Genomic DNA, 26,193 nt, shown 5'->3' on the forward strand with positions numbered 1-26,193 from the left:
ACCCCAGCTAGATGCATATCTAACCTCCTCTTGAAGACCCCCAGGGTAGGGGAGAGCACCACCTCCCTTGGAAGCCCGTTCCAGACCTTGGCCACTCTAACTATGAAGAAGTTCTTCCTAATGTCCAGTCTAAATCTGCTCTCTGCTAGCTTGTGGCCATTATTTCTTGTAACCCCTGGGGTGCCTTGGTGAATAAAACCTCATCAGTTCCCTTCTGTGCCCCCGTGATGAATTTATAGGTAGCCACAAGGTTGCCTCTCAACCTTCTCTTGTGGTTGGCGGTAGGGGAGAGCACAATCTCCCTTGGAAGCACATTTCAGATTTTGACAACCCTTACCATAAACAAGTTCTTCCTGATGTCTAACCTAAATCTGCTCTCTGTCAGCTTGTGGCTGTTGTCCCTAGTTACTTCAAGCAGTGCCCTGGTAAACAGAGCATCTCCTATTTCTTGCTGTCCACCCCATGATGAATTTGTAGGTGGCCACAAGATCACCTCTCAGCCTTTTCTTGCAGAGGCTAAAGAGATCCACGGCCCTCAATCTCTCCTCATAGGGGTTTGCCTGCAGGCCCCTAACCATACAAGTTGCCCTCCTCTGAACCCTCTCAAGTTTGTCCACATCCCTCTTGAAGTGTGGTGCCCAAAACTGGACACAGTACTCCAACTGTGGCCTGACCAATGCCACATAAAGGGGAAGTATCACCTCCTTGAACCTGTTTGTCATGCACCTAATGCATGATCAAGTGCAGTTAGTTTTACTGATCACTTCATCACATTGATGACTCATCTTCATCTTGGAGTCAGCAGTGACTCCAAGATCCCTTTCTGCTTCTGTGCTGCTGAGAAGGTCCTCCAGAAGCTTGTACATGTGTTGGTGATTCCTTCTCCCTAGGTGCAGCACCTTGCATTTGTCCTTATTGAACTGCATCCTATTCTGTTCTGCCCACTTTTCCAACCTGTTTAGATCCATCTGAATTCATTCCCTACCCCCTAGTGTGTTAACTTTACCACATAATTTGATATTATCTGCAAATTTGGACAGAGTGCTTTCCACACCCTCATCCAAGTCACTGATGAAGACGTTGAACAGCACTGGTCCAAGGACCGAGCTTTGTGGAACTCCACTTCCCACTTCTTTCCAGGCTGATACTGACCCACCCACAACCACTCTCTGGGTGTGACCCCTAAGCCAATTTGCCACCCACCTGACCATGTAATCATCTATATCACAGTCATTGAGTTTATCTATAAGAATATAATGAGATACTATACCAAAGGCCTTCTTAAGTTCCAAGTAAGTGACATCCACCTTGATTTCTGCATCTAAGCATTTTGTGACCTGGTCTAAAAAGAAACAACATTAGTCAGGCAGGATCTACTTGCTGTGAATCTGTGCTGGTTGCCCTTTAGTGTTGCTTTCCCTGCTGTATTCCCACAAATATGATCCTTATTATTTTTTTCAAAGGTTTCCCTAAGGATAGAGGTGAGACTAAGCAGTGACCCTCCTTTCTATCCTTGAAAATAAGGGACCACATTGGCTCTTTTCCAGTTCTCTGGGACCTGACTTAGAGCACCAAGAGTGCTCGACCAGCCATGCCAGTAGCTCTGCTATGACACTGGCCAATTCCTTCAGCACCCTTAGTTGAAGATCATCCAGGCCTGCTGATTTAAACACATCCAGCCCCTCCGAGTGTCTCTTCAGTAAGTTGGAGCTAGCACTTAGTGAGCTGGTTCCCCATTTATGCCTGTATATGATCTAATTGGGAGATTTGTCCTGATCTGAGTTCAGGAATACAGAGGCAAAAAACTCATTGCAGAACTCAGCTTTGTCCCCCCATCTGTCACTACTTACCCAAGTTTGTCTTGTATGGGGCCTATGCTACCCTGCACCTTCTTTTTGCTCCCTATACACCTGAAGAAGGACTTTTTGTTGTCTTTAATTTTTGTTGCCAGCCTCAGTTCCATTTCTGCTTTGACCTTTCTGACTGCCTCCCTACAAATGCAGGCCAAGTAGGTATACCCTATCTTGGTAGCTACCCCCAGCTTTCAGAGCATATATGCCTCTTTTTTTTGCCCCAAGGCTTTCCTGGATATCCCTGTTCTTGGCCCCTTTGCCCCCTTTCCTGCACAAGGGATTGTCATCTTCTGCGCCCGTAGGACTGCTCCCTTTAGGAATTAATTAAACTAATTTTAATAATATTCATACTGAAGGATGTGGACAAATTGGAAAGAATCCAGTGGAAGGCAATGAAAATGGTGGGGGGGGGGGGAGGGGCCGGATGTGACTTATGAAGAGAGTCAGGGGGAACTGTGCTCATTTATTCTAGAGAACATAAAACTGAAGGGATTTAATAGCAGCCTTCAACTACATGAAGAGGGGTTCAGAAGAGGATGGAGCTATACTGTTCTCAGTGGTGGCAGATGACAGACCAAGGAGCAATGGTCTCAAGTTGCAACAAGGGAAATTTAGGTTAGATGTTAGGAAGAATTTTCTCACTAGGTGGGTAGTAAAACAGTGGAACAGGTTACCCAGAGAAGTAGTGCAATCTCCATCCTTGGAAGTTTTTAAGACCCAGCTAGACAAAGCTGTGGCTGGGATGATCTGGTTGGGGATGGTCCTGCTTTGAGCAGGGGGTTGGAGTAAATGACCTCTTGAGGTCCCTTCCGACCCTCATTTTCTATGATTCTATGAAGTCATTGTCTGGTGAGTGACCTGCTGTCTGATTTTGAGGCCATGAAATAGTAAGACTCACCTGACTAAGGAGAAGATTGCAAGTTATGTGAGAGATGTCATTCTGGTTCTGCTCACATCTCCTTGACTATATTAATTCTTAAATAAAGAAGAACTAAAGCAACCAAAAGTCCCTTCCTGATCCCAGGAAGTGGGTCATGGGAGGGGAGGAAGTGAATCCCTAGGGCCAGACTGTCACTGGTTGCTGTCAGCATCAAAGCTGTTCTTCCACAGCCTTTCTGCCCTTTCTCTCTGCTTTTCCTTCTTAGGAATGCTCTTAAATCTCCCGATTGGAACCTAGCCCTAATTAACTGATCCCACCCATCTGCTGACCAGGTTTGCTCAGAACCAGTCTGGCTTCTCCCAAGCTCTTAGATGGACAGACCACTCTGTGATAACCTTAGTAACCGGATGTCCCCAAATTCTGTAGTGATTGAAAATAGTTTGGTTTGAACAGGGCATCCCATGTTGCTGTAGACATATGCTTATCACAAATGGGGTCTAAGTTTATTTGGACAGGCTGAACAAAACATGGTGAGAAACAGGTGCTGATTCCAGAGACTCAATCTCAGCACAGCAAATCCATAGGGCTCTTCCTTTAGAAAAGTTAGACAAGTTTACACCTGTCACAAAGAAGGGTGCATTTCAAGACAGGCTGTGAAAATGTCTGGAGCATAACAGCACACCCTGTGAATCTGAGACAGCCTGCAAATGCAAGACACCAATACAAATCCTGGTACACTGACAAAATACAAAACAGAGAAAAACAAAACTTGCTTGTACATCTTAGACTATGCATTCCTTTCTCTTCTGAACGATGAATTGGAGTAGCACCCCTAGCAATAGAGGCCTGAAAGTACTTGCAAAGCCTTAGGAGTTGTGGTTCTACAAAACAGCATCCCTCACAGCATTTATCCAGGTAGCTGAGTGTTAAGGGAGCTTGTGACAGGGATCAGCAATTATGCACATGCTAACTAACTGATGGTGTCAGGGCTGTAGTGAAAATGAGAGAAGACTTGGAAGAATACTGTTATCATTGTACTCCACAGTTAACCTAGTAAATTTACCAATTTCAGTCTACATTGGAGATGCACACCAATAAAATAGTGAAAGGGACCCCAAGCTTTCATGCTGAGGAGACCACTGTAATTTGAAACTTGGAGTTGCATATTTGTTATATTTATGTAACTAAGTCTAAAGTGTCCACCTTGGTGTATGTTGGAGATCTCTTGCACTTCTTTCTTTTTTTAATTTAGACCACTGATTCTAGAAAGGAGGAATGAAAATTATATCTCTCATGTGCGCTCACACACTGACAGACTGCATCTATCATTTACAAATAGGTTGGTTTTTTTTTACTGTGTAATTTGTTATGAATTATCATTTGTTCCCCAATAAACAAATATGCCAGTTATGAAATATCTGAATTTGAAAATGCACTTACAAAATGGATTCAATCCTTCTATTGTTACTTTCAATAACCCTTTAGGTAGCACGCACAACTCAAGAGAATATTTTCAAGGCAAAGAGGAAGGAAGAACAAAGAGCAGCAAAAATGAGAGGAATGCACAAAGCAGAAAAGATATTCAGGACAAATGCATAGGTAAGACTAAATTTTCTTATTCTTAATTTCTCCTTTTTAACAAACACAAACAAGCTAGCTACCCAGAATATTCATAATACTCTTGGGGAAAAAAAACCCAGACCATCATCGTGATTCAGATCTTTCTTACTACCCTACATATTTGTGCAGTCAAAGTCGTAATCAAAGTCTGTGCAGTTTTTAAAAATGTCCTGTAAATAGATGTTTTGTTTCTTTTTTTCGGAAAAATGTTATTGCTCTCATCTGGTGAAATACAAAAAATCAGCAGTGGTTTTTTTCAGAAGGTCATGTCAACCCTAATTACAGTTCCAGACCATGCTGTTCCAAAACAATTCTGCAGTTATAAATGAAAATTTATGTTCTTTTAGTGGCATAATCATAAAATGTTACTACCTTAGAAAAACAATAATAAAATAATGGATGAGAATATAAAAATAGGAGTGTATTTAAAAATCAGAATGAATTCTCAGTTCATTAGCTTTTAAATTTGTGTCTACAAATCTTTCATTAAACATTACATCAATTTACAAAACAATGCTTAAGAGCTAGCATGAATAATATTCATTAGAAATACATAGATTGTCACATTAAAAAGTACTATTTGCTTGCATGCTACATTGATTTGAGTACTCAAAGTGGAAGTAAAAACAGAATGTAAGGAGTGCCTATTAGCAATTTCGAAATGCATGGAGTCATAAAGAGCCTATTTGAACTACATATACAAATTCAAAGATGCTGTTGCATGCATTAATATCTTTGCATGTTGAACAGAATGAACATGCTTCAAATAAGCATTTTTATATAGAAAGTACCAAGCAAACTGAATGGCAGTGGTTCTGGTGCCTGCATATATACTTCCACTTACAGCAATCAGTGAATGTAACAGACATGTTATTTCACTGAGGCTACTTATGCTGTATCGTATGATTAAAAATAATAATACCCTCGTTCCATAATTTCTAACAATTTAAAAGTGAATGGAGGGTGGTCGGCTCACATCCCATCTGAAATTGCATTGGATACAATTCAACAGCAACTGTTTAATGAAATGTTGGCATCTGAGTTGACCAACAGATATTTGAAAGAGAATACAATTGGCCAAGCACAAAGCCCAGTCTGCCTTCATCTGTTGTTGAAATAGAAGTTGACAGCATTCAGCATATCCCAGAAGGCACTTAGCACCCCTCAGGGCTTGAAGTGGCCATGAGGTTCTTGCTTTGATTATGCATAATGCTCATCCAAAAAAAAAAATTGAATTGGTTTCCAACAGCCTTCTTTGGTGTTGTCGTATCTGTGCTCCTATTCAGAGTGAATAACTTGTTATGATAACCTGGGTGTAGGTTGTAGCCGTGTTGATCTAAGGACATAGTCAGACAAGGTTGTTTGGGTGAATCTGATATCTTTTATTAGACCAGCTTAAATAGTTGGGAAAAAAATTTAAGCAAGCTTTCGGGTTTAAAAACCCTTTGCCAGGCTGAGGAAGTCTCTGCAGTTGGTGTGTGCTCCGGAATGAATGGTAAAGCAGACAGAGGCTGGGCTGGGCTGGGCTGGGCTGGGCTGCATGCAAGACAGGCAGTCAGTAAAGATGTAAACTGAGGAGCCAGTGGGTGAGAGACAGGCTGGGTACAGACGGAGAGAAAAGGGGGATGAACATAGCAGTTGAATAGTGGAGAGATACCTGGGGAGTCAGATGTCAGGCTGATTATAATGTGTCATAAATCCAATGTTTATATTTAGTCCATGATTTTTTGTATCCCGGAGGTTGATGAAGTGAAGTTCATAGGCTCATCTCTGAGAAGTGTTATGCAAGTTTCCTTTGAGAATTAGAACTGAACTTATTCATTTATGTTTGCCTAGTTGTTAAACCACTTGTTCAGAAATCTGGGTTTTCTTATTGATACTGTTTATGCCAACATTTTAGGAAGTAGCATTATTTGGGGTGTGCCTGTTACTGGATGAACAATTGGGGAAGCAAGTTAGGTGCCAAAAATTGTACTACAAAAACTCATTGGCAGCCTTCAGAACAGAGCTGTTATTCTCTCCTTGGTTCATAGACTTTTGTATACCTCTGGTTTGTCTTAGGGAAAATTGTTAATGGTTGTGAGATGCTTAGAGACAAAGGTGATCGACACCAGACTGTAAACAATTTATTATCATGTAGATCAGGGGCTGAAACCCCTGCCTTTGGTGGCATTTGGTGGTAGGAACACACTCCCTGTGCCATGCCACACTCAGCTGCTTGGGACTCCAGTGGAATTGGAGCCCTTGCCATGCTGCAGTTGGGGGTACAGGTTCTGCAGCCATGCAGTGGGCAGAAATGGTGGCATAGCTGGGTCCTAATGTCCACTTGCCTCTAGCCCAATATGGGTCATTCTGGTCCCCATCCCCAGGAAATATTGGTAACCCCTGATATAGATAATAACTGAAAGATGTCTGTATGCTTGAAATGAACAATTACTATCAGTTTAAACTAGGGTTTGGTATTTGACCAGTCAAAGTTTGGTCAATTGATCAATCAAAGTTCAGTCAAAGATTGTAAAACAAATTGCTGACACAGTCAAATAATACACAGAAAAAGCACACACTTTCTATAAAGAAATGTGTCAAAAACAAATGAAATGTGTCTATGTGTCAAAAACAAATGAAAATATATATTTCTGTCAAGAAAACTGCAAAAAAAAATATTCACTCCCCATAAAATTGCTACAATTTTTGACTGGTTAGAAAAGATGCAGCCAATATTTGACTGGTCAATTGACTGGCTTGCTAACCCTAATTTAAAACCCATCGTATCTCATTAGTATTTACAAATTGTATGAGCTAAAGTGTATCAGATGCTTAATACTTTTTAATCATTTAATATGCCTAGTAGGCATATTTAAATTGCGGTAGTCCTAAATAGGGATCAGGACCCCACATTGCAGTATGCAATGAATGTATATATAATAAAAACATAATAATTTTTAAAATTCCTTCTTAAAAGAGTTAATGGTCTAAAACAGAATGTTTAAAGGAGCAAAATATTAACCAATTTACAGTCCCCATGTCATTTTTCTCTATGATGTTTCCTCCCTGTTCCTTCACTCATCCAGTAGACTGCTTAATCTTTGCCACTCCTGACAACATGGATATTCAGTACTAAATCATTCCCTTATTTACAACCATCTATCTCCTTATAAGTCAATAGAATTATGTAGATGCAAATAACTTGTCGTTTGATTACTCAATGGTTTGCTGTGATACCTAGCCAACTCTAGGTACCAACACTGGCAAAGTTAAAAAAAAAAAAAAAAAAAAAAAAAAAGTTCTTTGTTTAAATCCCTCCCAAAGTACAAGGTATGAAATTTTAAGGAATCAACAATAGAATGCAGCCTTACTAGCTCAGAAATTAAGCAGTTACAAATGGAAAAATCAAATTTTATTTCAGAGTTTGTTAAAAACAAAATTTAAATTGACCTTGGGTTGAAAGTCTGACTGCCAAGTTTTCTCCAGAGTGCATTCTATAGCTAATTTATAACCACAAAAAACAGGTTTCATAATGGAGAGGTTGGCAAATCATTCACATTATTAGCTGTACATTGTGCCACAACAAGAATATCCAAATTAGAGATCAGACTGGGCAAAATTACTTTTTGAAATAAATAAGTAGATGATGAAAGACTTGTATTTGGATAAGGAACCAATTGGAACTTTTCACTATAGTCTATGGAAGTCTTATTACGTTGTAGCACAGAAAGAAAGCATACTAAGTAAACATTATGGTCCAGATCCTGTTTCACCTATTAGGCATCTATGTTCAAATCCTATTCCACAGTGCCCCCATCCCTATCAAATCACTAATACAAAAGATGGGTGGGTCCTTCTTCTTTCCACATTTTGTAATCTACCTCTAACATTAAAATGAAGGTGCGATACATATGCATGATCCTATAGAGATACAAGAAAGCTAAAATGCCTCTTCCTCCCAGTCCTGCCAAACTTTGAGCCTGGAGGCATAAAACTAGGCTACTTTTGCTGTGTTTATACGGCTACAGACTAATGGACACATAACAGTTGCAACTTAACAGCTGACATATGGTCCCAAGTAGCAGCTCCCCATCCACTTTTGAAGCCCCTAAAATGTATGTTTGTCCATATACTCAAGTGCCTAATAAATGAAATAGATTCTGGCCCTATATGTTTCATCATGGTAAAAATTCCTCTCTTGGATACAGCCATGCAGAATCAATTAACTCAGTGCCTAACCAGTGCTATATGAACAATGTACAATTCTTGCACACAAGGCTACATTGTTATAATGATTGGTGTACATAGGTGTATGTATGACAGGTAAGCATGCATATCTGTTTTTAAAGGCCTTTTTTATCCCAATAATTTGTTGTTGTTTTGATGTTTTAATGTGAGGGTGGGGAAAATGTTGAACACCTCTTTCAGTGTGAGGAGTGTGGAGAAAGAATAAATTACTTGAAGTAAAATTACTCAGGTGAAGAGAAGAATCAGGTCTGTTACAACTTTTGTCCATTCAACATCAAGCAACAACTCCTGGGGCACTTTTACACCTGTTATTCATCATCCCCGTGTTTCAAAATGGCAGGAGGGAAGTTTTAACTAAAGCTCATCAAATGAGCTCATCAAACATGCTTTAGTTAAAGCATCCCTACCACCATTTTGAAAAGTGGGATGCTGAATTTGTGAGACACTATGGGTATTTTAATTAGAGAACCTCCCAAAAGCCATTCTAATTAAAACACCTCCCCTTCTCCTTTCCCTCCCCCTCAACTACCCTACAGCATGTGTATAGGTTCCTCTGCTTTTCTTTTTCTGTACTTTATTGAATAAACAAAATTTATTGATTCACCTTCCTTCCTGACTGGCTGTTTTTTCACTATGCTCCCTTCAATGAAGAGTTCACATTGGCTGTTTTTTAACAACAAGTTCAATTTTATTTCATGTTCAGAGATCACTTTTTTCATGCTTTTTGAACTTTAATTTTAATAACTGCATAACTTTCACACTTTTAGTTTCAAAGTCCCTAGTCAGGTGGTACCTTCTTGTTATTTGAAAAGAAGCCACAATTTATTTTCATATTTAATTTGCATCTTCTGTCAGAGATTATGCTGTGCTCAAGATAGTTCTGGGAAATAGCTTTAATTTAAAAGCAAAGCTTGCAGGTGTTTACTGGTCTGCATTTCCTTGTATTCTGACAACTGGTATCTTAAACAGTATAGTAGACTAGAGTCTGAAGATGAAAACAAATAGGTTAAAAAATGTGCTTTTGTTGAAGGTAAGGAGATTTCCCAACTAAATAAAATCAGTTACTAAAATTGGAGACACGACTGATAAAAAGGAATTTCCTTTGGTATGTGTAAGCATGTGCTCCTTTCATGAGAAATGTCCTCATCTAGTGAATGCTATAAATTTACACAGACATGTGGCCATAACAAAAGGAGTCAAAACATTCAGAGGTTGGGAAAAAACTGAGAAAGTCAAACACTATTTTTAGTTGGAATGCATTTGCTTTAAGTCCTATTTTGTGGTGTCCTAAATGATGTTCAGTATGATAACAGACATGAGTAATTAAAAGAATATTGTTTTCTGTGGCATCTGTGGTTAGAGATAGAATTGTAGATGGACTCACTGTAACTGTAGAAAAGGTTTATGGAATATGGCATACCCTCCCATTCTCAGTCAAGATTTGATTTAATTGATGTGGTTTGGTGGTGAATTAGTGCAAATTAGTCAAAACGGGTTTTTTTTTTTTTGAGGAGAGAACATATAAAGAAAAAATGGTAGGTGGTAAGATGTATACATTGTGTTCCACAGAATTGCTATTTCAATTTGAAAAGGGTTCTTCACCTCTTTCGTACACTAGATATTGTGTGTGCAAATTTATGTGCGTATGTGTGCTTTTTTGGTTATAATTTTCCCATACTGTTTCAGTAATTAAAATATGAAGTACTCCGACGGTGGATCTACTCCATCTATACGAAATGTGTACTGCAGAGCTGACTAATTAGCTCCACGGTAAACATCTCAGGGCCTGTCTACATGTGCGCTTTAATGTGCAGTGGCCTATTTTACTGCACATTAAAACATCACATCAAAAACTATGCTAATATTCTAATGTGCAGTAAAAATAGTCTACTGTACATTCAACGCCACTAAAAACTATGTGCTTTCACTACTGCACATGAGGGCAGACTAATGTGCATTTATTTCATAGAGGTACTAAATTTAATTTATAGCAGCAAAAGTGCATTAGTGAACATGTAGATGTGCCCTCAGTGTCTACACATGCACCCCTTAGTAGAGTAGAAAAAACTAGTAAGCTCTGCAGCAGGGTAATATTTCTAAATACACTGAGCCTAGAACTTCTAAATACAAGTACTGCCCATCTATGGAGTACTTTTGTGGGCAGTAATGCACATGTAGATGCTGACTTGGCTGGCTGGGGTCTGGGACATGAGGGTGCTTCAGTGTGGGGGCTGCCTATCAGCTAGTCCAACACTGAAGCAGTCTTGTGCTGCAGCCAGGCCCTCTGCAGCACATTGAGTCTGGTTGGAGCAGCCCTGGGCTGGTAGTCTGTCCATCCTCCCTCTCCCCCCGGGATCCTTGCCAAGTGAGGCTGCTCTGACCCAGTTCAGTGTGCTGCAGTCTAGGCACATGTGTAAGTGGTGCACCCAGGAGCTTCCTTGGAGCAATAAACTCCAGAGCAATAAACTCAAGTTTATTGCTGCATGTTAATCGCACATGTAGATGTGCCCCCCAAAGTAATAACCTTTTGCCAGGAGAGGGACATCCTGGTGTATGCTTACCTCGAGCGCATCAGGTTGCAGCCCCTCTTTTGCCTCCTCCAGAACCTCCTGCTGAGGTCCTGGCTGCATTTTTTCCTACACCTTTTTTGTTTCCGACTACACCTTTTTTGTTACGCATTCCCCATCTGTGTTCCCAACAAGTCTTGGGACCTCCTGGTCAACCAACTCCAGGCCCTGGCCAAACTGGCCATCTAAAAGACCAGGAAGGAGTCTCTGGCCAGGAGGAACATGGGTGCATGGGAAGCCATCTTCCTGTCACTCCTCTACCCATGTCTCTGGGCAGAGTTTCCTTGGTCGGTATCCATAGGTTCCCTCCACTTATTTAGGGGGCAGTTGACCCTGGCTGGCCAATGTGCTCTGCCATTTTCCTTCTGGTTCCTTTGTTATTAACTTATGACTTCACTTCCTTTCCTGGTTTTTATTATTATTTGTCCCAAGTAATCAGTTGGTATGTCCCCATTGGCTTCCCTTATTGAGGGAGGTATAACAGAGAACCCCTGCCTTTGTTACTAGGAGGGTTTAAGTGAGCAAAGAGCCAGGGGTCAGGCAGCTAATGAAGCGATTAACTGCACCTGGCACTGGGAAAAGAGAGACAAAAGGACCAATAAGTTGCCTGGAAGGGGCTGGGCTGAGGAATGTAAGCTCATTCTCTGAGCTGGAGAAGGGCAGTCTGACCCTGCAGGCTGCAGGATAAGGAGCTTCTCCATAAGGCAGCTGCAGGAGGCAGTCTTACCAGTTCCCAGACAGTGCCAGAGAGCTGAAAAGCAGCAGCCAAGGGGAATTTCTAGGCTGCAGTGAATTATTAACCAAGGTTTGGGTGGTTTTTGTTTTACAGCTGTGAGGCTGGCATTTGCTTAGATCTACCAGTGGACCAGAAATGGCTTTAAGGGATAAAGAGGAGGCCACAGATGGGGGTGCTAGGGGGTGCTCCTCTGCAATACACACCAGAGGTCAAACCCTGAGATAGACGGGCAGAGACAGTCGAGGTGCAGGTGGACTCCAGGTAAGGGGATTGGTATTCAGGTAAAGCTGAACCCTGGAGGCTCAGTTCTTGAACAGTAGGCCCAAGTGAAGGATGTAGACAGAGAGGAAAAGAGGACTGAAGCTATCATAGCTGAGATCCTAACAAGTGCCCCAGAAACCTATGGGTCATGTGCCCTTAAATGCGAAATACTATGAGAAGGCAAAGGCCCAGGTATGGCCAGTCAGGGTAGACAGATCAGCTTACCCTACAGGGTGACTACTGACTCTAAAGGACCCCTTCCATCAACAATAAAAAAATCAATGGCATGGCAGGTGTGTGATGGGAGGCAAAGCAGGATTAGGAAGGAACCAGAAAGCAGGGCATATCCCTGTGGGTATTACAGGAACCTTATAGCAATTTGTGATGGGCCTAAGCCCATGACCCTATGGCATATCAAACAGGTTTGTGTCACACACTGGCAGATAGTGGAAGCTGAAAGGGAGAGTGAACTGGGTATGATCAGGTTTTTTTCCCCCCGCTGTTCTCTTTCACTTGTAACCTCCAGCATTTAAAGTAGGGAGAAATGGGCCCAGGCCCAACATGACAGGGGAAGAGGGAGCGGAGCCAGACCCCAAAGCGGCCATCATTCTTGACGGGCAGTTTGCTAGTAGATTTATAACAGGCCATCATGACACTTTCCATTCTGTTCAAAATTCCCTTATTAATAATCGCTAAACTTATGTTTGCTTTTTGATGGCTGCTGGGCACTGAGCAAATGTTTTAGTCAAATTTAGTCACCTGTCCTCAATGACCCTCAGATCTCTTTCCTGCATGGTAAGAGGTGATGTAGAGTCCATGATAGTGTAGGTTTAGTTGTGGTTATTTTTGCCCAAGTGCATCACTTTACACTTATCTATGTTGAGTTTCATCTGACATTTAGTTGTTTGTTTCTCAGTTGTGCCAGATCCTTCTGTATTTCCTCACAGTCCACCTTGCTATTTACCTTTTGAATAATTCTGTGATTCGCAAATTTGGCCACCTTGCTACTCACCCTTTTTTCCAGATCATTTATGAAACATGTTAAATAGCCCTGGTCCTAACATAGATCCCTGGGGAATCCCACTGTTCACTTCTATCCATCCTGAAAACTATCCATTTATACTCACTGTTTGCTTTCTATCCTTGAGCCAATTTTTAATCCACAAATGGACATTTTGTATAATCCCATGACTACCTAATTTAGTTAATAGCCCCTAATGGGCGACCTTGTCAAAGGTTTTTTGAAAGTTCAAATATACTATATCGACTGGATTGCCCAAATACACCTGCTTACTGACATCCTCAAAGATCTCTTGTAATTTTGTGAGGCATGATTTCTCTTTGACAAAGCCATGTTAATTCATCCCCAGCAAATCATGTTCATTCATGTGCTGAACATTTTTTTAAAATTATTATTTTTTTCTACCAGTTTTCCAGGAACAGAAGTTAGGCTCACAGGCCTGTAGTTCTGTGAATCCCCCCTAGTGACATTTTAAAATATGGGACTCACCGTGACAACCCTCCAGTCATCTGGTACCAAGGCTGTTTTTAGTGATAGGTTGCATACTACAGTTAAGAGCTCAGCAATTTCTGATCTGAGCTCTTTCGGGACTGTAGGGTTAATTCCATAAGGTCCTGGTAACATGCTACTGTTTAGTTTATCAATGTCCCCTATGATCTCATCTACTAAAACCTCCATTTGTGTCTGCTCCACTAACTTGTTCCTAGAGAGGAGTGGATCTGGTGAATCACACTTAACTGCTAGTGTAGATGGGACAAAATCACTTTAGTTATAACAGAAAGCATTACCACTTCGTCTCCCAGTAGGTTATTATCATGTTGCTAGTTAATGTTATGTCCATTAACAGCTAAATTATTCTAAAACACCAGAGATGACCTACAATGATGCCTAAGATCTGAAATGGATCACTTTTTTAGGAAGGCAAAATGGGCCTTGCTTACCAAAATAAATCAAACCCCAAGTCCCTTCTACCTAACGTAAAGGTGGTGGTAGAAAATAGAGGAAACAGTGAAGCTAGTTTATTGTCCTAAGAAGTCATTATGTTTTATAATATTTCTTATATTGATTAGAATTGCTGTGAAGAGTAGAAAACAGAAATCCTTGATCTTGTTTGTTTACAGTTGGAAACACAATAATGCAAAGGTCTATAGTAGTTTCAAAGCAGAAATAAGGAGAAATTTGTATTTGTAGAAAACCATTTTTGAGCTGTGGTGTTTATTGGTCCTATAATTTAAGGCACCTTTTCTTCATTTCAGAATTTTAGCCTTGAAAGTTAGCTTCCCTGGTGGATTTAACTGTAGGTGAGCCTGGGAATTTCTTCTTTTCTACTGAATCTATTGAATAGTGGTAAAAATCCAAACTATCTTACTCTTTGCATTTATTGCACAGTTTTAAACATATACATTAAATGCTATTTCTTGCTTATAATGTCTTCAATTTGTTGATAGCAAAGTATTTTGCCTTCAGTTTTGTGTTTATGTTCACATGTTTGCAGACTGTGTTTTATATCTAGTAGTCTTGAAGCTTATTCTTTACATTAGCTGTAACACTTCCAATAAATGGGAAATGCCAAGATCCCTACAGATTGCATTCTGCTGCTCTTATTTTGAATTCTGTGAAACTGCTCCTACAAAAGGCCTTCCCAGTTCCATAAATCCTTAGTGCCATTTTTCTACTTCTGATCTGTCACCTCAATTTTACTTCTGAATTACTGTAGGTAAACAGAAAAGAAAAAAGTGCAAAATAGAAACGTGAAAAGAAAAATAGGTGTAAATCCAAGTGGAAAAACAAACAAACAATATTTAATCTGAGATATTTCACTCCTCCCTCTCTTTCTTCCTTCCACTAAAGCTAGAGGGAAATAATTGTAGTAATCTATAGCAGATGAGTTTGTATTTCAAATGTGATTATTTTGTTGAGGCAAGTAAAAGAAAATATTTTATTCTTTGTTTTTAAAAAAAAGATCATAATAATAAACCTCCTGGTTTAGCTTTTTAAGTTGGCAAGTATTTTCACCTCTGTGTATGCACTCTATTTCTATGTTTTGCCTTCTATTTGTAAATTCTGCATTTGTTTCAAAATTTTGGGGAGGGAAAAGAAAGGGGTATCCCTTCCATTCTACTGGGGCTTACAATTGGTGCAAGTATGAAAAATTTTAATCTTCTGTTTATTTTATATTTGTTTCAGTAAAGAAAGGTTTGTATACTAGTTTACTTTGGCAGCTCCTTGTTCTTGCCTGGTTGACCCTATCCTCTTTCTCCCAAAACAGTGACAGGAGGAATACCCTAACATGGACTTTTATTCTCCTTGTCAGCTTGAAGACCCTCAATGGGCCTTTCTAATTTTCTTCCACCCCAATGACCTACCACTATTTCTTATTTGTCCCAGCAGTCCCTTCTACCCAGTTTTCTTTTCTCATTTCAGGGTCCAGCAGCTCTGTCAGTCTGTCTGTTATCTCTGATGTTGCTTCATTAGGGCAGTACATGCTTTAAAGCACACAATATGCTCAAAGGTATATAGCACTGGAGTATGTGAAATGCAAATCTAGCAACTCTGGGACCCAGAAGGAAAAGTTCCAGCCCCGGTTTATGTATAACTTTCATTTTACTTCAGCTTTGTTTGTTGAGATTGAGTTTTGGGTCAGGCCTTAGAAGTAGCAAGAGTGATAGATGTTAATTATGGCACAATTCTTCTACAGCTGTAGGTTTGCTATGTCCATGTGGAACAGAGAACAGGATGACATAGAAAAGGGAACAGGAACAGGAAAAAAGAAAAAAGAGAATCAGAAGCTTTTCTGACTTGCAAAATATATACATATCAGGAAATATTGTTGCTAGAGTTATTCAAATTACCCCAGGATAGTGGTTGTTTTCAGAAGCTGCAGAGGGGAAGAGGAGTCGGGGGCAGGAGGCTGATGTGGATCTGACTCTGGCCCCAACCTGGGACAGCCAGCTACCTGCTCCCCTCTTTCTGCTTCATATGTAAATATAAGGTGAGGGGCTTTTTTCTGGGCACTTGTAAACCAATCTAACTTTCTTAAACTTCTGTACAGTTCCCTGCACAGCCCCTGGACTGGTAAAGCCCAGCTGCTGGCCCCAGGCCTGAGCTTTTCCTACCCACTCCCCGGCACTAGGCTATTTTAAGAGCCCCCTGGCCTCTTGCCCCTCCCCACAGACCAGCCAGCCCACCTCCCCAAGCCTCCCATCCCGCAAGCAGCTCCTGGTGCCATTTTCATCAGAGTTTATCAGAAATAAGTCCTGAACAGGGGAGGGGTGGGAGAGATGGGAGGTAGGTTTCCTGGGGGGGGGAGCCAGGGGGCTAAAAATTGCACATGCCCTCCCCCAAACCCAAATGACTCCATGAACTTCCCTGATTCCACCACATCCTCCTAGAACTCACCAACCCCCTGTGGATACCACCTGCTCTCTTGATCTCCCTGCAGACACCACCTGCCCCTTCCCCCCCGCCCATCTCTCACACAGATCCCTTTGCTCCTGATCTTCCCCCTTGTGGACTCTGTCTGCCTCCCCAATCCTCCTGCAGACTCCCAGACCCCTCCCCCAAGTCTTCTTGTCCCCCAATCCCCCCAAGGCCACCAGCTAGCCCACCCCCACAACTTACCTTAGATTGGGTGGCTATTTTTAACTTGATCTAACCTCCGAGTAACCTTCCCAAATGTCTGTATCTAGCCTTGATGGAAATCCTCATATTATATTAAATAAATGTGCTAAATGAAGTAAAGCATATCTTATCTCAAAGCAAGTTTTTAAAACTTAAATAAGTAGTAATAAATTAATAAAATCTGTAGTAGTGAGGGATCATAGCTATCTAATAGTTAATATCATGTTCCTATTTAGTTGTTTCAGCTGCTGTCATCATTAAGATGCCTAATTTATTGGACCATAAAAATATACATTTTCTAAGGATTCTTTCTGCATTAAGTCAAAGGATAGGGGAATTCAGCTGTACCTAAATGAATTTTTTACCTTCTTTTAGTTTACCTATGGAATTATTCCTTTTAAAGGTTGGTTACTAAGGTGTTCCCTAAGTATTAGGCAACAAGAAACAATATATATAAAAATCATACTGATGTCTGAACGTCTGATAGAAATTAGAGGCCAATCTTTGAAACTTTGAATGCTCTTTACCTTGGAAAATTACTATTAAAATGGATGTGATTATTTTTTTCTGAATAATAATGTACGGGTCTGAATCTCATAATTACCATTTTATAATAGCATTGTAGTAATGTGTCATAAATGAGTCCCTGACGGGGTTAAATGCTCCTGTCACAATGGGCCGAGCGAGCAGTTTCACCCCCCTCTTCTTTTTTCCTGTTTTATCATAGCTACCTTATATGGGTGCACCCCATGTCATATATCCAAGTATTTTTGTAGAAGATTCCAGAAGTTAGTATTTTATGTTAAGTTTCTGTGATAGTAAGGAAAGATTCCGTCCCATTATGTAAATTTGCGCAATTTTATTGGCTGGATGCAAATTAGTCCGAAAAGATGATCAACTATTGGCTTGCTAGCCATATATAGGGTTAAGCAGTTTCCGCCCAAGGTGGAGTGCCCTGACAATGCCTAGGAGCTCTCTGAGCATGCTCAGGGATCACCTCAGGGGCTCGCTGGGGGACTGATCAGCCTCCACATCTCCCCGTCGCTGTACTTACCCGACGTACCCCGTTCCTTTTGCATGCTCAACTCGTTGCGTTGTGTTACTAGTTACTTGTTACCGGTCATCGGTCACCTGTTGCAGTTGGCGTGTTACCTGCTACGTTATTGTAACTAACCAAGTGTGCCTCACCTGTGCCTGGATCACCAAAGGTGTAAGTAAAACTTCTTGTTTTGAAACCAATACGCTGTCTCTGCCTCTCCATCCACATGCCTGCCCAACCAATCCCGCTTTACTTAACAAAACCCCCGCTTTCTGGCCCAGCTCCCAGGACATGGTGACGAGGATGGGATCACAAGGCAATGATGTGGTGGAGAAGGATTTAATTAAGTGCTGCCCCTGGCGCACCGGGGGGTGCCGCGTGGATGACGCGGAAGAACTGTGGGCACATATTGCCTACCATCGGGCGGCTGGAGGAGAAGGAAAGAAACTCCTCGCCGGCTATTTTTCAGTCAGGGCCTCCACATCTCCCCGTCGCTGTACTTACCCGACGTACCCCGTTCCTTTTGCATGCTCAACTCGTTGCGTTGTGTTACTAGTTACTTGTTACCGGTCATCGGTCACCTGTTGCAGTTGGCGTGTTACCTGCTACGTTATTGTAACTAACCAAGTGTGCCTCACCTGTGCCTGGATCACCAAAGGTGTAAGTAAAACTTCTTGTTTTGAAACCAATACGCTGTCTCTGCCTCTCCATCCACATGCCTGCCCAACCAATCCCGCTTTACTTAACAAAACCCCCGCTTTCTGGCCCAGCTCCCAGGACATGGTGACGAGGATGGGATCACAAGGCAATGATGTGGTGGAGAAGGATTTAATTAAGTGCTGCCCCTGGCGCACCGGGGGGTGCCGCGTGGATGACGCGGAAGAACTGTGGGCACATATTGCCTACCATCGGGCGGCTGGAGGAGAAGGAAAGAAACTCCTCGCCGGCTATTTTTCAGTCAGGGGAGAAGGGCAATTCATAAAAGAATGGAAAGTGAACATGTCCCCTGCAGCGTTCGGCTGCATAATGGCCGACGAACGGATCCATTTTAGACCAGTGGACAAACTATCGTCCCTGTCTGTGGCGGAGGTCAAGGTTAAGAAGGAGGGAGGCCCAACCCCAGCCCAAGAGTTTGTCCGGTGCATGAGATACCTGGTGGAAGGAGGGGAACCCACACCACCGGACCGATTCAATTGTCCGGCCCTGGCACCCGGATCGCGTGGCCACGAATTCCTAGGCCAGCTCTGGGAAGGCCTGGAAACTGAGGGTCGCCACACAGCGAGATGGTCAGGGCCCAAGTGGAATAAAGGCCAAATGATCAATGTATTATTCTGTTCTGTGTTGGGTTTGTTATGAGAAAATGCAAACCTAGAAGCACAGGTGCACACTGTGGGTAAGGAGTGTATGGAGCAGGCTGCGAGAGGCTCCGTGCAGCAGTTACAAGATGGTGTCCAGGAAAATAAAAAAAAGTTTGAAAATGAGGGACAGTCTCATGGGGGAGGGTCAATGATGTCACCACCTTCGGCCCCGCCCCCTGGAAAAGGGCGCGAAAAAATGGGAACCGCCCATGGGGAGTGGTTAGCTACATCACCATCCCTGGCTCCATCCCATGATGTAATGCTAACAGTGGGACCGCCTACTGAGGCAACGTCACCAGAACAACCCCCTCCCTACTAGGGAGAAAAATTGTATCCATCGCTCCCAGCTGAGGGAGAGCAACTGTATCCAATGACCCCAGCTGAGAGAAGGAGATTGTATCCAACGCTCCCAGCTAAGGGAGAAGAATTAAATCCAGCAAAAGAAGAAAGACCACCTTTAACCACAGCTTACCCAATAACTCTATTGAGGAAACATATTACAGATGGACAAGGTAATACTGGTACTACTGTTACCTATCGAACACGCAACTGACAAGAAATGCAGGAGTTATGCCAAGAATCAAAAATAAAGAGTGAAGAAACCCTAGCCATGTGGATGGGAAGGCTAGTGGTAGAATATGGATCTGAATCACTGGATAGAGACGAAGCAAGCACGTTAACCAGACAAGCTGCCTGGAGTGGAGGGCATACTTCTAATTCAAATATCTTTATGGAAAGCACTCTTTGGCCCATTCCACTACCAACACTCATAGTGGAACAAGTATACCACAAATCTCGTGTGTGGCATGAAGGTCGTCTACCAAACACCAGTGCAGAACAGCTCCTTCTAGCTATCATAGGAGTATCTTATCTGTCATGGAATCCCAGAGAACATAAATTAGGGTTAAAGCCTGAATGTTATAAAGCAAAATGGGCTCATCATTACCTGAGGGACCCTGGAGCAGTTCCAGTGACCCTAGAAGCTATAGAAGCCCACATGTGTGGAAGTATATGCAGGAATAGAAACTATTACACTTAGATTGTTCCTAAACCCAATGGTGGGACAACCGGTGGGAAATTTCTTGAATCATCTCCCGAGATTGCAAGGGCTAATGAATCGGACAGAAAAGATTCTCGCTAATTCGAAGGATCGATATTCAGTGTATCCAGCGAGGACACAAAAACCGAAACATCAAGAACCCAACTCACAGTATCAAGAACCCAACTCACAATGAGGATCGAGCCAATTACCAGTGAGAACACCTGAAGAAAGAGCAATGTTTGGATTTCTGTTCAATAATACCAAACTCACAAAACAACAACTGCGCATCCTCGGAGATGAAGGTCAACGTCACCTTGCTGAGACGATGGGGTTCCAATTTAAAGGGAAGTCAAAAAACGATTAGTGACCGTCGGCTCCGCTGGCGGCACCTGTCATCCAGATTCAACTGATCCTCGACCCTACGCTGACTTTATTGTGCAACATCCGAAAAACCCGACTAATCAGAAATGAGTACACTTCCTTTTGGACACCGGATCACAAGTCAATGTCATTACTAGCGACACCCCACACCTGTTAACATAAAAAACCATACAAGTTCAAGGACTTAACGCGGTAGCTACAACTCCCAAAGTCCGAATTGTAATTTACAGGATGGTATTAGAAGCCGTCCTAGGGAATATTAACATTTTAGGTATACCAGGATTAAGAGTCCTAAATTTAAAAGAATGAGTGTTATAGGCGCTACCTGTTGCTGTATCTGAGGCTGAATAGCATAAACCTGAACTCTATAATACCTCTGTCTGGCAATACCGTCCGATTCCGATGAAAGGCACTCTTAGAAGATCTCTTGCCAATCTTCTACAACGATTAGAGGAACAGGGTAGCATTAGACGAGTGACAGAAAGCACTTTCCTATCTCCAGGATGGGGAGTAGCTAAACCTGGCGCACCCAATGAGGCTCGGTTAGTAGTAGATTACCGAGAAGCTAACAAACGATGCCAACAACTTGCACAGCCTACTCCGGTAACGTTACCACAATGTATGTTCGAGATGGAGCAGTACCAAGCACACCCGTGGGTCGGAGCAACGTTAGATCTTAAAAATATGTTTTTCTCAATTCCACTTACTGACCCTGACGGAGTCCTAAATATGTGTGTTGAGGGAATAATGTATCAGTGGACTGTTTACCCACAAGAATATCGGAATTCCCTGGCACTAGCCACTGACGCCATAAACCGTACCTTAGAAACATTTATGGCAATAAATAGTGATTTACAAAATGAAGAATCATTCAAAATGAAGTACAAGATTTGGAACTATATTGATATCGCTATCATGGGTCGAAGTACCTCAGTTGTTAGAGAAATTGTTATTCGTCTACTCAACCACCTTCAGAAGGACGGATGGACAGTCAACCTAGAAAAATCACGCCTGCATCCAGTGGCGAATATCACGTTCTTGGGCACAGTCTTTGAGGGCACCATTAGACGCGGTACCACCCATGGAGCTCCAGATTTGGACCCATTGACACGACCCTTGCCTGCAAATAAGAAAACACTCCAACGACTGTTAGGCTACCTAAACTGGTACCGACATTACATTTCTCCTTCATATCTACCTATTATCGCTAAATTACAACGATGAATCTGGGAGAAGACTAGAAAGACCACACCTTGGACAATGAGAGATGACAACCATCTTCAAAGTTTACTAGCAGCCGTCAAGACTACTCCACTTTTCACCATGAATTTAAGTGAATCCTTAATCGTCACTCTCGGGTACACCGCTACTCATGTTTGGGCCACGGCCCATACTAGTCACGACGAGATCATCTTCACAGCGCATAAGACCCTACAAGCTGCTCAGAATCGTTACGGACATCTAGCGAAGGTCCTTCTTGCAGGTCAGCTAGCCGAATCACTGTCATCAGGTCACGGGACCCTTCAAGCTCCTTTAGCCACTTTAATACCATCAATCGACCCAGAAAGAATCGACCCCTACTTCCAAGGGGAACCCAGAACGTGGAACACACTAGTTGTTAATCAGTATCATTGGCACTGTTGGAAGCATGAAGATGTGACACTCATCCCAGATTTAGACGAAAACCGCACACCTATTTTATATGGAACCACAGACCCTGCATGGATTGGATCAGACGGCACCTCTCGAGAAGGAGGAGGATACAGGTACTATTGCAAACCTTGCCATCACGCAGAGGTAATCAACAAAATCTCAAAAGAGAGTTCGTCTCAACTTTGCGAACTACTAGGATTCAAGGCAGCCGTACAACACTGTCTTGATCATCACGATAACACGCTCCCAGTTCCAGGTATAGCGATTGACTCCTTGTACATTTATAAGATCATGACGGGCACCGCAACAGAAACGGAAAATTGGTCGATATGGCAAAATATTTGGGAAGTCATTTCCACGTTAGTAACACCGCCATTAGTAAAACACATGCGTTCACATCAGCTTGATACCGATCCAGTACATGAAACCATTGATAAATTACTAGAGGACCCTTCACGACGTGATGTAGTACTGGCAGCTTCAATTCCAGGATCGTTCCCCGAAGCTGATCCATTCTTAATATGGCTCCATGAACACTGGGGGCATCCCGGACCTCAAGCCAGTTACCAAAGATGGAAACTTAAAACCCTAGGAGTTAGTTCTCCTGGCCAGTATGCATCACAAGCGGATTGGAAGCGAGTTGCTAAGAGTTCCGAGATCTGCGCAAAAGAGAAATGTCACCGGACGAGTCACAAAATCAGAGCATTAAACCCAGAATACTTCTCTCCAGGAAAGACGTGGCAGGTAGATCTACTAGGACCGTTGCCAGGAGCAAAACCACCGAATAAGGGGTTAGTCATAGTCGATCTAGGAACCCGCCAATTACAAGTTGTTCCTTTGCAGAAAAGTAATGCTGTCGCTGTCATCACTACATTAACCGCTGCCTTGGCAACATGGAAAACACCCCAAGAAATCCAATCAGATGGAGGACCTCCGTTTAATTCTAACGCAATAGATAAATTCACCCGACTCCATGCTATTAAATGGCATCTTCATCTACCATGCCACCCGCAGTCGAATGGTGTTGTAGAAAGGCATATTGGTCTGTACAAGGAACAATTGCATCTCAGAGGTGGAGGGACCTATAAGAATTGGACAAAGTACAATCATGATGTCCTAATCTCATTAAATATGACGAAACCTTTGTTGGACAAATCCACATCCCGAAAACCATCACCGTGGGAACCAAAGTTCAAGCCAGATGAATTAGTATGGGTTACAATACCACACCCTCGTCAATCACACCCAATGGTTCATAATGGAACAGTTCGCCAGTCTGAGCTGTACCCGAACACCTATTTGGTCCTATTAGAAGAAAAGCTCGATCGCCCACTAATCGTAGCCCATCATAATTGGTTAACCCGGCGTGCTTCGTTAACAAGTATTAAAAATAACTAAGTGCTGTTGTAAGTTTTGTCTTTCAGAGGCATCCACCGAAACTCTGAGACACGCAACGCTCACTACTCGTGAGCCGGACTGACAGGGAGAGAGCTCCACTGCCAGCGTCGACGCGTGACGTCACCACAAATATCATGATACCGACTGAAGCACTCATAGTTGAACTCTTCATAATTAATCTGATTATATATATATATATATATATATTTGTGTTTACAGAATTGTCTTGTACATACTTATTTTGTTTTGTTTTGTTTTAAAGCTTGTGCAAAACTTTACACCATAATGGTGTGAGTGGGAAGGACTGAAAGAGAACAGCATTAGTGATCTGAAGGTTTGGGGGATGTCGCAGAAAGGTTGAGTGTAGACAGAAGATGTCGGAATGTGAGGAAAGAGATGAGGGAGACGATGACGGAAGCAAGTAGTAAAGGAACAAAAGGCAAGGTTCTATAGGAACCTGTACATTAAAAGGAAAAGAAAAGGGACAATCTGGGAAGAGAGGTGATAGTAGAAGAAATAGAAGGGTGTTTGATAGGAATGAAGAAAGTCCCAAGGGTCGAATAAGATAGAGTACTTCGTCTTAATTAATTCGATTGTTAACTTCTCTTATTGCCTTGTAGATACCTCTTTTATATTGGTATCTCTGTTATGTATTGATATATGTTGTTTTACACAATATTCTAAGAATGAACTAGTTTCGTTATCCCAGTTTGTATATACCCGTTTACCTGTACCCCTTAGTGATGACGAGTTCGGAGACGAAATGGTTGTTCAATTGAATCATGTATCCATTGTGCTATGAGCAAGGGGGCATGTCATAAATGAGTCCCTGACGGGGTTAAATGCTCCTGTCATAATGGGCCGAGCGAGCAGTTTCACCCCCCTCTTCTTTTTTCCTGTTTTATCATGGCTACCTTATATGGGCGCACCCCATGTCATATATCCGAGTATTTTTGTAGAAGATTCCAGAAGTTAGTATTTTATGTTAAGTTTCTGTGATAGTAAGGAAAGATTCCGTCCCATTATGTAAATTTGCGCAATTTTATTGGCTGGATGCAAATTAGTCCGAAAAGATGATCAACTATTGGCTTGCTAGCCATACATAGGGTTAAGCAGTTTCCGCCCAAGGCGGAGTGCCCTGACAATGCCTAGGAGCTCTCTGAGCATGCTCAGGGATCACCTCAGGAGCTCGCTGGGGAACTGATCACCCTCCACATCTCCCCGTCACTGTACTTACCCGACATACCCCATTCCTGTTGCATGCTCGACTCGTTGCGTTGCGTTACTAGTTACTTGTTACCGGTCATCGGTCACCTGTTGCAGTTGACGTGTTACCTGCTACGTTATTGTAACTAACCAAGTGTGCCTCACCTGCGTCTGAATCACCAAAGGCGTAAGTAAAACTTCTTGTTTTGAAACCAATACGCTGTCTCTGCCTCTCCATCCACATGCCTGCCCAACCGATCCCGCTTTACTTAACGAAACCCCCGCTTTCTGGCCTGGCTGGCCCGGCTCCCATTGATAATATTTTTGATTTATGCTGTAATAAATAATACAGGAATTATTCCAGAAATATGAAATGCAGAATTATCCCCAGATAAATAAATTTCTGTCATCTGTATGATGCAGGAGGTGATGGTATATAATCATAACAATAACACTGAGTCTTAAAAATCCATGAATGCACATGATGAACTCCAATATATGAATAACATGGCCTTTGTCAGAAACTCCTGGTTTAGCATCTGTTTAGTATTTTAATATTTATGTTTATATCATGATGTTTTTCTTTCATATAATTTGTGTATTATGAATGCCACGTTCTTTTTGCCACCAGATAACATAAAGTAGTTTGGGTGGCAATGAAGAATCAGTTTCCTCAAATGATTCTTTCCCATCAACTCATCCTATTTATATGTTGTGGGGCGGGGTGTCTCTTGTATAACCAAAATGTCTGTGGTGTTCTTGACTGCTGAATATTTCATGAGGAGAGTAGTGCCTGAGTTGTGAGGGCCTAAAATGTTTATTCTGTTATACATTCAAAGCAAGTCATTGAAAAGGATCCAGAAACTTATTGGAAGCCAAAATATTTGACAACAAGTGTCCTAGCGGGCTTTTCTCCTTGCTTCGACTGCTAAGGTTTGTACAGTCATTTGACATTTGTATGAACTTTAAGTATATTTAAAGGTTTATGTAAGTTCTCTGAAGAAATTGTATTAATCTAGTCTGCAGCAAAGGTGGCATCTGAACCTCACTCTTTTGTTATTAATTCTATTTGTAAATTCACTTGAAGTGAAATCCTGTCCCGATTCCAGTCAATAGGAATAGTGAAATTTGATTTCACAATAAGGTTTGACAACAATGTTGTCCAGGCACTGGTTAAACTAAAACTATGCCACTGTTGGTTTCAGTCAAATAGAGCAGGGGTTCCTGAACTATAGCATGCATACCCTTAGATTCATAGATGTTAGGGTCGGAAGGGACCTCAATACATCATCGAGTCTGACCCCCTGCATAAGCAGGAAAGAGT

This window comes from Alligator sinensis, unplaced genomic scaffold, assembly GCF_000455745.1.
Source record: "Alligator sinensis unplaced genomic scaffold, ASM45574v1 scaffold615_1, whole genome shotgun sequence".
Taxonomy (NCBI): Eukaryota; Metazoa; Chordata; order Crocodylia; family Alligatoridae; genus Alligator; species Alligator sinensis.